At 43.4% G+C, this 16145-nt stretch overlaps 1 long non-coding RNA gene across 1 annotated transcript in view; it reads right to left on the reverse strand.

The window, feature by feature from the left end:
• Positions 1–6417, reverse strand: part of LOC122540127 — a 10289-nt gene extending 3872 nt beyond the window's left edge. Inside the window, exons 1-2 of the long non-coding RNA XR_006309241.1 lie at positions 6272–6417; positions 1607–1715 (exon numbers count right to left, since the gene is read on the reverse strand). This is a non-coding gene — a long non-coding RNA (uncharacterized LOC122540127). The remainder of the gene's footprint in view (positions 1–1606; positions 1716–6271) is intronic.
• Between the last annotated feature and the right edge of the window lie 9728 nt (positions 6418–16145).

The raw sequence follows: 16145 nt of genomic DNA on the forward strand, positions 1-16145 counted from the left end.
ACGAGCGTGGTGTGCTGCTGCCTCATCTCCTGGATGGGGAGTGGACTTAACAAAAAGCTCCGAGCCCCAGAGGAAAGGCATTGAATCGATTAATCGAATAATTGATTATCCAAATGAAATAATGCCCACCCATCTCTTTTGGATAATTGAGGTTCCTCTGTACTGGACTGAAGTTCAGAAATGATAATAAAGGCAACTGGGCTATGCTGTGGGAAAATTAGCCAGACTCAAAGATAGCTGCCGACAACCATGAAAATTCAGTTCGCACATTCACTCAAAAAAACCAATCAATCAATCAGACCTAAACCCCACCCAATCCAGCCTGAATGGGGCCTTGGCAAAGGTCAGACATTCAACTTCAATCAATATTCATGCAGAGAGATACTGGACATTCCACTTAATCAAAATACATTCAAACTTTCTGTAAAACATCAGGAAACCAATTGCCTCTCAGGAAAGGAGCAAGTTACTGCAGGTTCTGGAATCTGTACTGAAAACAAAGGGCATACCTGTAACACAATGGCAAGCTCAGGTTTGGCGCAAAGGTTAAGACCTGTAATTAGTGTAATTGCAGGCCCTGATCACACCTGAATTGTGTGATTTCTCCCTGAGAACTATCCCTACAGCCATCTCCAGAAGAGGAATTCTAAACATCATCTCCCCAGGAGCAATCGCTACAGCGATCTCCATAAGAGGGTTCCTGATAGCAATTCCAAACCCTACCAACACAGGCCTATTCCGTATAAGGGCAGTCAACCATGGCCAGCAGACCTGAGAACCAACTACCCCCCTAAACCACCGACCCGACCTAGTCCACAAGGCCTCAGGTACAGCCCGAGGTGAGAACCGGCTCATAAAACCACCAGAAAGTAAGGGAAACCCAGTACTCACCCAACAAATCCAACACGCATCCCACCACATCAGTGGACTCAACCCAGACCGAAGGCCTACACCATCCAAAGTCTTCCTCAAGGCACTGGGTACGGCAAGTGGGAGTGGCCAGCTGTACTTCAAAATCACATTTATTCCCAGTGCTGTGCCTAAACCCCCAAGACCCCAAAGTTTCCAAACTAGCTAAGCAGGGAGGAGAAGGTCAGTGGTGACAGTGCAGAGACCCCAAAGGTTAGGAAGCCTGATTAAAGTTTCTGTGACTAAAACTACTGTTTAGCTTAGATAGAATCCCTACAGTGTGGAAACAGGTCATTTGGCCCGTCAAGTCCAAAGAGACCCTCTGAAGAGTAAGCCACCCAAACACATTCTCCCACATTTATCCCTGACTATTGCACCTAACTTACACAGCCCTGAACACAATGGGCAAGTTAGCATGGTCAACCCACTTAACCTGCACATCTTTGGATTATGGGAGGAAATACCACACAGACAGGGAAAATGTGCAAACTCCACACAGACAGTCGCCTGAGGTGAGAATCAAAGCCAAGTCCCTGATGCTGTGAGGCAGCAGTGCTAACCACTGCGCTGCCCCAATAACTTCAACAGTCGTTAACCTGTATTTAACTTGATAGTGTGTTTAATTACCGTCCTCTGTATAATTGTGTTAATTTCATTGTTTTATTGCATTTGCCTTTATTTCTTGTATTACACTTACCTTTTTTTGTGCTTAATAAGTGCAGAGGTTCTTTTGTTCTGAAACACCAGTCTACTGCCTTCTTCATTTCCACTGCCAGAACTAGGGATCTGGGGGGGATTCGAACCACCTAAAAGTCAGAAAATTACTGATCGCAAACCAGAATCCCTACACATCCTCGTGAACTGAATCGCTTCCGGTGAAATATCTTTCCTTAAATACTCACAGCACTCCAGATGCGGTTTTGTAAGTATCTTGCAGAGTTGCAGTAAGACTTCCCTACTCATATACTCCAACCCTCTCAACCTTTCTGATGCCCTGCTGCACCTCTTTGCCAGCTTTCTATGTTTCATACACGTTGGAGCTACCCATTGCTGAGGAGAATTGTTCGTTAACGCAATCATTTCCACAGTCAAACTCATGGCCTTCATGGTCAATGCAACCAGCCAAGGTAATGAAGTGCCTCAGGGAAATCATAGTGGAAAAGGGAAACCTTGTTATTTAGTAAAGTGTAGGAGGGAGACCTGATCCTACCATAGTCAAAGCCTGGTTAAGGAATTGCCATTACATATTTTACATGTAGGTATACTGAAATTATTAGTGCAACTAACAAACTCACATTAAGGGATGGGTGGCACCTTGGCTCAGTGGTTAGTGCTACTGCTTTACAGCACTAGGATCCCAGATTTGATTCCAACCTCAGGAGACTGTCTTTGAGGTGTTTACATGTTCTCCCTGTGTCTGTGTGGGTTTCCTCCAGTTTCTTCCCACAATCGAGGCAGCATGATGTTCAGTGGTTAGCACTGCTGTCTCTCAGTGCCAGGAGCATGGGTTCAATTCCAACCTCGGGTCACTGTCTATGTGGAGTTTGCACATTCTCCCCGTGTCTGCGTGGGTTTCCTCCGGGTGCTCTGGTTTCCCCCCACAGTCCAAAAATGTGTAGGTCAGGTGAATTGGCCATGCGAAATTGCCCATAGTGTAAAGTGCATTAGTCAGAGGGAAGTGGGTCTGGATGGGTTACTCTTCGGAGGGTCAGTGTGGACTTGTTGGGCTGAAGGGCCTGTTTCCACACTGTAGAGAATCTAATCTAATCTAAATCCAAGATGTGCCGGTTAGGTGGATTGGCCATGCTAAATTGCCCATAGTGTGCATCAGTCAGGGGTAAATATTGGGGAATGGGTCGGGGTGGATTACTCCTTGGAGGGTCTGTGTGGACCTGTTGGGCTGAAGGGCCTGTACCCCCACTGTAGGGGTCCTATGAATTTGGCTAAATTCCTTCAGACAAAAGATTGTAGAGAGTAGCCTCCATCTTGTCAGCAGAGCGGGTTGAAGGCCGTATGCTATAAACACCAAGATCTGAATGACTTTATAACAAGGTGGACAAACTGATAACCTTGACACCAGAAAATGGATAACAATGTACAGAAGCAATTGCAAAACATTACATCATCATTATCCCCTCAGGAAAATAAACAATCACAGCTTTACAAGGTAACAACCAGCACTCACTCAGTAAGATGCAGCTAGCAAATGTCTGGGGAGGGGCATAACATTCAGAGGGGAGGAGGCAAGCAGTGATGTCAATGTTGCATGTAATCATTGTAACGCGGAATGTGTCAATATGCCGTACTATATTGGAAGAGCAGGAGTGTCTCAGAGTCTGACTCCAGTGACTTCCCTCAGGCTGCAGTGGTAAGGAGCTCCAAATAAACACTGATAAATGCTGCTGAAAACAGGACTAAGAGTCCTCTTTAAAATCCCTCCCCAAGAATACACACGGGCCCCAACTCCCTTTGTATTGCAGCTTTCTGCAATTTGTCTCCATTTAAATAATATTCTGCTCTCCCTTCAAAATGAATAACTTCAACATTTTCCCACATTACACTCCATTTGCCAACACTTTGCCCACTAACTTATTGACTTCTCTCTGTAACTGATACAGTTTGTATCCCTCTCACAGTCTGCCTTGCTACCTATTTTTGTGTCGTCTACAAATTTGGCGACAGTACATTTGCTTCCTTCCTCCAAGTCATCAGTATATGTGTGTCTGGAGACGGCTGGTGGTGTTTGTTCTGTCAGTGATGTATAAGATTCTTCCAGTAAGGACTAACAGCGAGCCCAGTGACTGCGAGACTGTTATTTCTACACACAGAATTTGCTGCAATCAATCACAGATTATATCTCAATCAGACTGCAGACCATGACGTCACACAACAGCAATGTCACTCATTATCACCGCATCAAGGGCATTGTTTGAATAAATAATCCATACAAACACCAATAATTACAGACCTCGCAAAGCCAGTAGAATGTGGAATTGTCTCTTCAACCAGTCGAGAGTGTGGTGCTGGAAAAGCACAGCCAGTCAGGCAACATCCAAGGAGCAGGAGAATTGACATTTCAGGCATAAGGCCTTCATCAGGAATGAGGCATCTGTGCCCGGGGGCTGAGAGGGGAAGCGGGTGGGGCTGGGGGGAAGGTAGCTGGGAATGCGATAGGTAGACAAAGATGGGGGAAAAGGTGGTAAGTCGGAGAGGAGGGTGGAATGGATAGATGGGGAAGGTGATGCTATTCCATGCTATTCTCTCTCAACAGCAGTTGCCAGACTTGCTGAGTTTCTTCTGCTTTTTCTCTTTATTTCAGCTTTTCAACCCCCATAATGTTTTACTTGCATTATTGTTGCAGTTTTATTGAATGAAAGTTCTAACAATACTAAACTACTCGATTAGTTTTTTTGTATTTCCCTGAAGTTGCCTTCTACTCCATCCTTTTTATCTTTTCTGAAGTTACAAGTCACAACACCGAGTTGGAGGTTTGGGACTGGGATAATGTGGGAGGAGGGGAACTGAGGAAACTGGTAAAATCCACATCGACCCTGTGTCGTTGCAGGGTCCCAAGGTGGAAGCTGAGGCATTCTTCCTCCAGGCATCAGGTGGTTAGGTTAGAGCTGCCTGTCCTTGGCAGAGAGGGAGTCACCTTTCCCATCTATCTGCTCCACCCTCCTCTCCGACCTATCACCTTCTCTCTCACCTTCATTGACCTATTGCATTCCCAGCTACCTTCACCCCATCCCCCTCCCATTTATCTCTCAGCCCCCCGGCCCACAAGCCTCATTCCTGATGAAGGGCTTAAGCCCAAAACATCTATTCTCCTTCTCCTCAGACCGGCTGTGCTTTTCCAGCACTACACTCTTGGCTCTGATCTCCAGCATCTGCAGTCCTCACTTTCTCCTGCCTCTTCACCCAGCCCCACATCAAACAACATTCAGTCAGCATCACTGGCTAGGCTGGAATTTATTCCCTATTCCGAGATGCCTTAAGAAGATGATGAGGGGTCTTCTTCAAGTGCTCTTGAAGGGCTGAATGGCCCACTCCTACATCAGACACCCTGTTCTCCCAGAACCTGGTGCCTCAGGCTATTTTTGCTGGAACGTCGGAGATTGAAGGATGACCTTATTGAGGCTTATAAAATAATGAGGGGAATGGATCAGGGGAATAGCCAAGGTGTTTGCCCCAGGGTTGAAGTCCAAAATTAGAAGGGTACAGGTTTAACAGGAAAGATTTAAAAGGGACCTAAGGGGCAATGTTTTCATGCAGAGGGCAGTTGTGTATGGAATGAGCTGCCAGAGGAAGTGGTGGAGGCTGGTACAGTTACACCATTTAAAAGGCATCTGGATGGGTATATGAACAGAGAAAGGTTTAGAGGGATATGGGCCAAGTGCTGGCAAATGGGACTGGATTCATTTAGGATATCTGGTCGGCATGGATTTATTTCTTCCCTTGCCCAGGTTCGTCTGAGAGGTGTCTGACTGTCTCAGTCTGGATTGATCCAAAGTTAACAATTCCTCTCCCAACCAGATATCTGACCAGCTTCTTTCTCAATGTATTAATGGACTACATTTGGGACTGCACATGTGTCTGAATTACTCCTCAACCACATCATCTGAAGGTCTTCCACATGGAGTAAAGCAGCATAAGAGATGAGCATTTGCCTCATCCTGTCTGCGCTAGCTCTTTGAAAGCTCCACTCCCCTAATTATTTCTCAGAGACTGCAAAATTCCCAGCTGTTAGTCATCCAATCATTCAGGGAATGATCATAACAACTCGCTGGAGAAAACAGAAACCCCTCCCATTCACCCCCCCCCGGGATCTTCTGCATGCCGGCCTCTTTACATTATCAGTGGCTTAGTGGTTAGCACTACTGCCCCACAGCGCCAGGGATCAGGGTTCGACCTTACCCTTGGGCAAACATTAGTCTGGAGTTTGCACGTTCTCCCCGTTTCTGTGTGGGGTTTCCTCCGGGTGCTCTGGTTTCCTCCCACAGTCCAAGGATGTGCAGGTTAGGTGGATTAGACTGACAAATTGCCCATAGTGTCCAGGCATGTGCAGACTAGGTGGGTTAGCCATGGGAAATGCAGGAGTAGGGTGGGTCTGAATGGGATGCTCTCTGAAAGACTGGCGTGGGCTAGATGGGGCTGAATGGCCTGCTCCCATACAGTTGTGATTCTTTTACCAGCATGAAGCCGGAACAATACACTGAACACAAAGTCTCACAAACACTCAGAGGCTGACGGGAACAGGAGCTGTGCTGGTATTAAACTCTGACTGAGTTTCTACTCCATTGAATTCGGTGCACCCAGTTCTGGAGACCTTCCAACCATGGAGTGAGTTTAAACCTGTACTCACCCCAGCCATTTGAACGCGCTATCCTCTGGGAGATTTGAAATATCATTGGCAATGTAAAGCTGCCCTTTGGGTTGGGTTAATGATTAATGTCAGCAATCAGATGTCTTCTTACTGTCAACAGCATTAGCATATGCATGTTTGATGGGACCTCCTGCAACATTAACATGGGATAAAAAGAACTGATTTGATCCAACATGCAGCAGCCTTGTGCTGTTGTAAGTCACTCTAATGGTGCAAGAGCACCCCCTGCAGCCATTTCTCTGCGTGTGCCATCTCCTCAGATCTCCCCATTCAAACCGAATGAAAACGGCCTGAAAACAACTGAATGTGAAGCTAAATCCCTTTGCGAGGTGATGTAAAAACTGATGGGGTGTATTGTAATCACATACTGTACCCTCCACACTCACAACACTTTTAACCCAGGCACATTACTGAAGGGATTATCAAACTGGATGTTGAAACTATTCTCTCTTCAAAACACTGAGAATAGGGTTTTCTTGGGGATCCTCTGGGAGCATTGTGGGGGCAGGTTGCTCTTGGGTCTCGCTGTGTGAGAGGTGAGGAAAATCTCATTAAGGTTCAAAATATGGAGACAGATGCAGAAAAGTAGGTGTTGAAAGCTGTGTACTTAAAGAAACTTGCAACATGCAATTAGTGCTTTTGGTAATGGAGTCAGAGCTATGTAATTATACACCATCATCACGTACTGGACTCAAAATGCTAAATAAATCTTGGAAATGTATTTTGAATTTGCAATAGAAGGAAATTCCTTTTGTCAGGCCAGTGTTTCCAATTCTGTGTGGGCCCACCCGCTGATTATACTTCTTCGAGTCTGACTCACTGGTACCCGGACATCAGTGCAAAACTCCCTTTGTTTCAAAGAATGATTTGCTTTCTGCAACCCTCAAGGGCTATGATTGGCAACAATGTCATCAGCCTGGCACTTTAATGCCATTGAGATCATGGGTGAAAGGTTAACTGTGCTGCTGAGACTTGGATTTGCTGCCTAAAATAATTAATGGGACCATCGTCACCCAGGAATGGGCAGCGGGTCAGGAAGATGACCAACCACAACCTCAAAACAACCTGACACACAGAACAAGCACTAACTCCCCTCTGCCGCTTATACCGAACCACATACAACCCATGAGGAAAACATTTGGCCCATCACAGCTCATTCAGAGAGCTATCCCCAGAGCTACACACTATTCCCAGAGAGTTCCAAATCCATCCTTAATTGTTCGGAGAGCAATTTGGAGTCACCCACATTGGTTCTGGAGTCACATGTAGTCCAGATCAGGTAAGGATGGCAGTTTCCTTCTCTAAAGAATGTAAGTAATCCAGATGGGCTTTGCTGACAATAGTTTCATGGTCATCATTAGACTCTTCATTTCAGATTTTCATTGAATTCAAATTCCACTTTTCACCACTGCAGAATTTGAACATGCATCCCCAGAACATTACCTGAGTCTCTGGATTAATCATATCAGTATAACACTACCTTTCTTTACAAGTATGGAACCAATTCCCTTTAGGAAGTTATGTTGATCCATTCACACGCCAGACGTTTCCAATACGACCATTTATTTACTTCTTTAAACTGACTTAAAACTTTGGAACACCAGAATTCAAATCCCGTCACAGTCAGAGTGTTTAAATTCAGGTCAAAAAGCTGGAGCTGGTTGCAAAGTGACCACCTAAGCTGGTGGATTGTCTTATGAACCCAGTTACTTCATTCATGCTCTTTAGGGGAGGATATCTGCCATTCTTACACTGCCTGGTGTGTGTATGTGTGACTGCAATGCCACACAATCTCAGTTATTGCTTTTTGGAAAATTAACTTTCTTAGAATTAATTCATGGAATATGGGCTTTACTGGATAGGCCAGCATTTATTGCCCATCCTTAATTGTCCAGTGGGCAGTTTAGAGTGAACCCCATTGCTGTGGGTTTGGAGTCACATGTCGGCCGGATGAGGCAAGGATGGCAGTTTCCTTCCCTCTGGGACATTGGTGAAGCAGATGGGCTTTTCTAGTCCCATTGTCATTGGACTCTTAATTTCCAGATTTTGTATTGAATTTAAATTCCACCATCTATTATGGCAGGACTTGAACATGCATCCCCAGAATGTTACATGGATCTCTAGATTAATAACTTGCTATGGACCAGACCAAACCCCTTTCAGGAGATAGCCTAGTCCCAAACTTCTGTCTTATTTAAAGGCAAGTGGAAGGTCCTGTTTTCCAGATGTGATGGGTCACAGTACTCAGTTTTAAATAAAACACACTTTATTTTTACTCTCCGTTAAAATATAAACAAAGGCACGAAGAATTGGTATAACTTTAACATTATTGGAAAACTTAACAGAACAATAGGTTTTTAAAGTACTAAGCAGCAACATCCCATAAACACACCCTTGGCAAAGGCAAATTCAGTAAAATAGTTGGTCTTGCATGCAATGTTTCTCCAATCCAGGAGGAAAGAACATCAAGAGAAAAGTTTAGCAGAGAGAGAGAACTCAAACTGTTTGCTCTGGCCAAAAGATGTATAACAGCTTCCATAGCCAACTCCAAAACCTCAACAACTGAAAACTAAACTAAACCCTTGGTTTTTGTGGGGGCCTGACTCCACCCATTCATGCTGCTTCTATTGTTCTAACTTAAAAAAAAACAAGCTGTTTATGTTATTGGCTTCGAGAAGAGACAACTCAGCACCTGTGTCTCAAAACTTCTCTTAAAAACAAAAACAGGACAAAGTACATCTTGTAAAGCCATCATATCATTACAAGCTAATGGTATTACCATTACGCCATCACCTTCTCAATCTGTTTTTCAAGCAGTGCTATTCCAGATCAAACCAGTTCAATACTTCAGAGGAATTCTACTCCTCTCATCACTGGCTCTTCCATAGATGATCTTAAACAGGTATTTTATGGTCACTTTCCTGCCAACCATCCTAAATGACAAATGTTATAAATTATATGAAAGGTCATTTACTATGTGATTGAGGTTCCAAATTATTTCAGAATGGCCTAAAATAAATCATTGCTAATAATGCTGAAAAGCCAAGTGCCCAGTAACAGCCCTTCATCATGCGTTCTGTAAAGGTGCCTTTACATTAATTGTGTGACAGACACAATAATTCGATCTCTGGTCACACCCCCACAGTGTCAACCAACAAAACGAGGGCCCTAATATTAGTTTGGAAGTGGGGAAGGCATGGTGACGCCTGTTGTGAACAAACATTGCAGGAAGTCTGGGCTTCTTGGTTCAGTGGTAAGGACACTACCACCACATGAGTCCTACAACAGTCAGCTAACTGAAATCAGTTTTGGGATGAAGATATAAATTCTTGGGTGGTGCATGAGGCTGGAGTGAACAGGAGTCCTCAGGTGGCCCCCTTATACTTCCATTTAACCCTTACAATGTGGAAGTAGGTTATTCGGCCCATTGAGTCCACACAGACCCTCTGAAGAACATCCCAACCAGACCCAACCCCCTTCCTAACCCCGTAACCCTATCTTTCCTCTGGCCAATCCACCTAATCTGTACACCTTTGGACTGTGGGAAGAAACGCACGCAGATACAGGGAGAATGTGAAAGCTCCACCCAGACAGTCGCCCAAGGACCCTGGTACTGTGCAGCAGCGGAGCTAACCACTGAATCATAGTGCACCCTGTTTCCTCTCCATACTGTGATGATGCTGTCACTTTGACAAGGTTATTTTGTCCTTGGGCATTTTTAAAGAGAGTTGTAAAGGCAGAGGTGCCGAAATGTCTGGAAAGACTCTAGTTTAACAATGGCCGGGGAAGTGGCCAGCTCTCCCAGTTCAGGTTTTCTCCTAGTTTGCTTTAATGATAACAGTCAGGAGCTGCTGGTTTAGCTGTAGCAGAGAAGCTGCTGCAGTGCAAAAAGGCCCCAAGCTTCAGCTTGGACTGGCGTTCTCTCTGAAATCTCTGCTGCCTGTAAGAACCTATGTTTGAATTTATCTGTTACCAAGGAGTGTGTTTGTGGGATGTTACGGGAATTGGAACAGCTCCTTTGTTAATTTACCCTGTTGGGTTAGCTGAGTTTTCCGCTAGAAAAGTTATTTTAAATTCTGTTTTCTTTTAACTGTCGTGTGTAAATAAATTCTGTTTTGCTTAAAGCCGAGTGGCTTGACCAGCTGCATCACTCCTTGAATATCCATTGCACATCTGCCTTTAAAATTAGAAAAAGTTAAGAGTCTGGGCTACCTTCTTAAAATATGTTCAGGGGGTCTGGCCTGGTCCACAATAATACAAATCGTGAATCAAAACCAGTCCTCAGGAGCCACATCCAACATCAGGCCTCTGAATATTCAGGCTTCTTCCTAATTTTAAACTAATGATTGTCTTCAAGTTTGAAATGTTCACGAGGGCCCAGGTCTTTGTTTTCTTTTTCCTGAAGGTTTCCTGGTTTGGGTTTGTAAAGGATTGGATGAGGGTAAATGGAATCAGATTGGTCTCAGGTTGCTCCATCTTGATATTTTATTCAATGTCTCACTATCTCCTCTGTAGGGGGAGGTTAAGGGGTGTGCGAAGGAGTGCGAGGGCATTTCAGATTTTGAAATCTCCAATTATTATTGATCCTAAGAGCTAGTCTCTGACACAGCCACAAAACCTAGCCCCCTCTGTATTCTGACCTTCCAACGATCATAATAGAGGTGGGTTCACAAGGTTGAGGAACCACTGTCAGTCAGCATCTGACCCTAACTCTAACCTGAAGGCCCGATGAAGACCGTTTGTTTGATAAATGAAGGGCAATGGAGCGAAGATGTAGCCGAGGACTGAAGGTAACTTCAGCAAGTTTCAGCAGAACCACAACTCAAGGAACAACCCAAATTTCTGAAACTTTCAGATCATCTCAGGTTAAAAAAAAGACAGAACTCTATTACTCAGAGAGTATTTAAGTGCTGAAATACGGCCATATTTCACTAATGTGCAATATACATCAGTTTTGTCTCTTTCCTTATCCTAGTCTGACTCCAAGCAATGTCTAGGTATTTTTCGCACCTTCAGCAAGTGGTCTGAGGAACTTTTTTTAATTCGCTGTTGGGATGTTGGCTACGCTGGCGATGTTAGTGTTTAATTGCCCTTTCTGGGCCATTACAAAGGGCAGTGAAAAGTCACACACATTGCTGTGGGTCTGGAGTCACATGTAGGTCTGAATTAACTTAGAGCTCAATAACGTGAAGGGAATCAGCGCTGAACACTGAAGCATTTTTGTCAAATCATGCACAAGCAGCTCAGATTGAGCTCACAACTGGTTGCAGCAACGATTCATTCAAATTGTACCCAAGTGAAAAAGTGTTTAATTATGATGTTTCATGTCATAGAATTAGCCTGTATTCCACTGATTACAGGTCACAGGGTAATCTAATTGAGGAATCCAATGTAGTTTCAGGACTGAAATCTGACAGTGTGGTATGCTAATGAGCCACGTGAGACATTATTACAGGAAGTGATGTGATATCATATGCTCTCACTTTATAGCTGGCAGCTTGGTGCCAAGATGAAATCACAATAAGATACTTTTCTGAAAGAAAATTAAGGTAATCTTTTCCTTACCTCAGCAGACTTTGTAAATATTCTTTGGCAGCGCAACAAAAAATATTATACTGAAAGAGTTCATGCCACAGAGGCACTGTTAGAAGTGCAAGGATGAGGGAGTATGAGTTTAAAATCAGAGTTAGGCTGTTTGAGGGTGCTATCAAAAAGCACTTCTTCACATGAAGGGTAATGAAATCAATAATTCCTTTCTCTCAAAATACTTTTGAAATTAGATCAATTAAAGTCTGCTCAAAAGTACAAAGCTAAGGCAGCAGGTAAGATTAGGAAACGTTAAAATCAAACCCGATCATATAGGATTGTGGGTGGAAAAAGCTTGACCAGCTAAGTTGTATTTGTGTCTCTCCATGTCAGCTACAGAATTTTTCTCCTTCCATAGTGGAAGCGATGGCCTAGAGATATTATACTAGACTCTTAATCCACCGAGTCAGGTAATGTTCGAGGTTCCCACCATGGTTGATTTGAGTCTAATAAATGTCTATAATTAAGAGTCTAATGCTGACTGTAAATCTGTTGTCGATTGTTGGAAAACCCCATCTGGTTCATTAATGACCTTTAGGGAAGGAAACCGCCACCCTTATCTGGTGTGGTTTACATGTGACTCCAGACCCACGGCAAAGTGCTTGATGCTTAACTGTCTTCTGGGAAATTTGGGATGGACAATAATTGCTGGCCTGGCCAATTAATGAGTAAAACATTTAATCTCAAATAAATATTGCCCAATCTCATTGCTTCACAAATGGGGGATTTCTGTTCCACAGAGGCCTTCTTTTGTAACCTCTCTGTGCTCCATGTTCTCCTCTGCTTGTTAATCTCAGCTGGAAGATAGATATTTTCAAGCTGCATGCACAGGAAAGAAGTGTTGATAAATGATCCATCATAACCGCCAGCTACCCCATCATTGGCCTAACATCACACCGATATCCATCATCGCGTTCCGCCCCCAACTTCCTCAGGAAAAGACAAACGTACACAATGTTATCAGCACAATGGGGTTGATTCTACCCACAGCACTACAACAGTCAAACATTACAAACTTTCTCAAGTTGTTAGAATGTTTCGGAGGCTGATGTTTATGAAGGAGGTTTGTTTGCAAAATATTTTTAATCAATCAGATTTGACGTCTTAGCACTGGATGGGACTTGAACCCAGATATTTTCACCCAGAAGTTTGGATGCTACTGCTGCACCACAAGGTTAGTCTGGCATGGTCAACACAGAGGACAGAGGAAACAGATTCACTGATAACTTTTGAAATATAATTGGAGGTAGGGATATTACCACAAGACATTCTTTACAGACAATGAAGCATTTTTTAAAGTACTATCACTGTTATAATGCAAGAGATATGCAGTCAAGTTGCATACAGCTTCAATCTGAAAGCAGTGAACAACCAAAATGAAATTTGCAAGGAATTTTTTCAGTTCTCAGATACACAGTGGAGAGCAGATATTTGACATTCTGTCCTCAGTCATTATACTAATCGAGGCATGACGGTGGAGAACACTCCCCATCACCCTAACTGGAAGCAGAGAAATCAGCCAAAACAGCAGATGTGTGGGACAGCACGTGGAACAGAACAGTCTCGTCAATAAATTGGTGAATTGATTAAAGAAAATCATTTCATGCAAATCATGAAAAATGGTGATCAGAATCATAAATTGTGACTGCAGTTATCTCCAAACCCTGTTCCCTCTTCACTGATGTCAATGCAGGACAGATCGACACTTTTTTTGGTGTTGAATGGAACTGAGAGAATGGAGATGTTACCAGTTTATTCATCTTATGGATTGGGATGTCAGACTGAGACCTATCCATCTGCACAGGAGAAACACCAATCAGTGAGAAATAAAGATGGAGAGTACACATCATTCCAACCTTCTGCCATATATCATAACATGCTCCATTGCTTTCTTTGATCATTGGCTCAGTTAGAACACTGTTTCCTGCGGGCTCATACTGATGCAGGTCATTATTGTCAAGCGACAGCAGAAGGGTTTGCATTGTGACAGGAGTAGGCCATGGACAGGCAGAATTTCTAAAGGGAATCATTTCTTTTTTTTTTCTAAAAATACAGCAACCAGGAGGAGTGTAACATATGGCCCATCATGTCAGTGCTAACTCTGCAAATGAGCATCTCACACAGTGTCATCCTCATGCTTTCACTTTGTAACCCTGGTCATTGTTCCTTTTCAAGTGACCATCTAATTCCCTTTGCAATACTTCAGATGAACTTGCAGCCACCATTACCATCAGGCTGTGCATTCCAGACCTTAATGGCTCACTATGTGAAAAAGCTTTTCCTCAAATCATTTTTTAATCCCTGCACTAATTACTTTATACCTGTGCCCTCTCATTCTTGATCCTTCAACATTAAAGTAGATGACGTCTATAATAGAAACTTCAGCATCAATATGATGTCACAGCTCTGTGCATTGAAATTTGATTAAAATGTTTAGTTGTTTCACAAGGATCATACTTGGACTGTTCTGAGAAAGTGTATTTGTTTCTTTTATGGGCTGATAGCCACTGGCAGTAGAAATGTATTGATGGTCTTGCCAGTCTAGTCCTAGTTGTATTTAGCTACAAACTTTGTAAGAAGTTGAATTGTTCAATGACACCAAATCCTGAGTAAACCCACCTCCCCAGCATATAGCTATGGAAACATCCAAAGAGGGAATAACATGCTTGATTCAAGAATACAACCAAAAGATGTGTCACTAACGTCACAGCTTCTTCCAATACACAATTCAGCGTGTTTTGATGAGACTTATTCCCACTTAAATATATTTTCTTCTATTTTGAAATCCTTTGGTAACTCAATATTGAACGCTTCATCCATCTCTGTTCCTTATAGGTGAATTGAACACCATATCACAGAGCTAAACAAAAACAAATCAAAGAACTGTGGATGCTGGAAATCAGAAACAAAATTGCTGAGACCCTAAAATGATTGAACTCGATATTAACTCCAGAAGGCTGCAGGGTGTCCAAACGGAAAATGAATAATTGTAGGCAATAAACAAGATACACCAAAGAACTGCAGATAGAATCCCCACAGTGTCGATGCAGGTTATTCGGCCCATTGAGTTCACATTGATCTTCTAAAGAGCATCCCATCCAGACCCACACTCCTACCCTATCCCTGTAACCCTGCATTTCCCATGTCTAACCCACCTAGACTGCACATCCCTGGTCACTATGGGCAATCTACCGTGGCCAACCAAGCTAACCTGCATATCTTTGGACTGTGGGAGCACCTGGCAGAGACCCACGCAGACACAGGGAGAATGTGCAAACTCCACACAAACAGTCACCCATGGGTGGAATCAAACTCAGTTCCCTGGTGTTATGAGGCAGCAGTGCTAACTACTGAGCCACCGTGCTGTTGATACTGGAAATGAAAAGAAAAACAGAAATTGCTGGAAAACTCAGCTGAACTGACAACATCTGTGGAGAGAAAACAGACCCTTCTTAACAAATTAATTTTTTCCAGCAATTTCTGTATTTGTGTCAATAATTTTAAGGCCTGAGCACTTTCTCCTATGTCCTTACCCAAACCCCACACACCAGGCCTTATCATCACATGGGCTGTTACCATAAACAATCCATTGTAAGCCACTGATGGTGTCCATTAGCCATGATTGATGCTCCCAGGCTGACCATTATCCATTCCTTTGACTTTGTCCAACTAATTTTCTCTCTGGATGTGTGTTTGCTCACTGAGCTGGAAGGTTTGTTTTCAGATGTTTCATCACCATACTAGGTAACATCATCAGTGAGCCTCTGAATGAAGCATCGGTGGCATGGCCCGCTTCTTTTCTATTTATGTGTTTAGGTTCCTTGGGTAAAATGTAGGCCATGCCTCGTCCGGAAGCTCACTGATGATGTTACCTAGCATGGTGATGAAATGTCTGAAAACGAACCTTCCAGCTCAGTGAGAAAACCTACATCCTAACCTCAACCTGAGCTACAACTCTTCTCAAAACTCTTTTTGTCCCTCTCTCTGGGCTCTACCTTCATTTATCATTTACTTCTCCCCCACCCCCCCCACCAGCATTTATACCAACCTTTTCCCAGCAACAGTCATCTCTGAAGGTCACTGGACCTGAAATGTTAACTCTTCTTTCTCTCCACGGATGTTACCATACCTGCTAAGTTTTTCCAGTAATTTCTGTATTTGTTACATCACAGAACATGTTTGGCATCAACGATGCACAATGAATCCTAAACTCCCATGATTTTTAATTCAGTTTCAGAAAGTACGGACCATTAGCAAGGTATCAAAT

The sequence above is a fragment of the Chiloscyllium plagiosum genome, chromosome 34 (assembly GCF_004010195.1).
Source record: "Chiloscyllium plagiosum isolate BGI_BamShark_2017 chromosome 34, ASM401019v2, whole genome shotgun sequence".
Taxonomy (NCBI): domain Eukaryota; kingdom Metazoa; phylum Chordata; class Chondrichthyes; order Orectolobiformes; family Hemiscylliidae; genus Chiloscyllium; species Chiloscyllium plagiosum.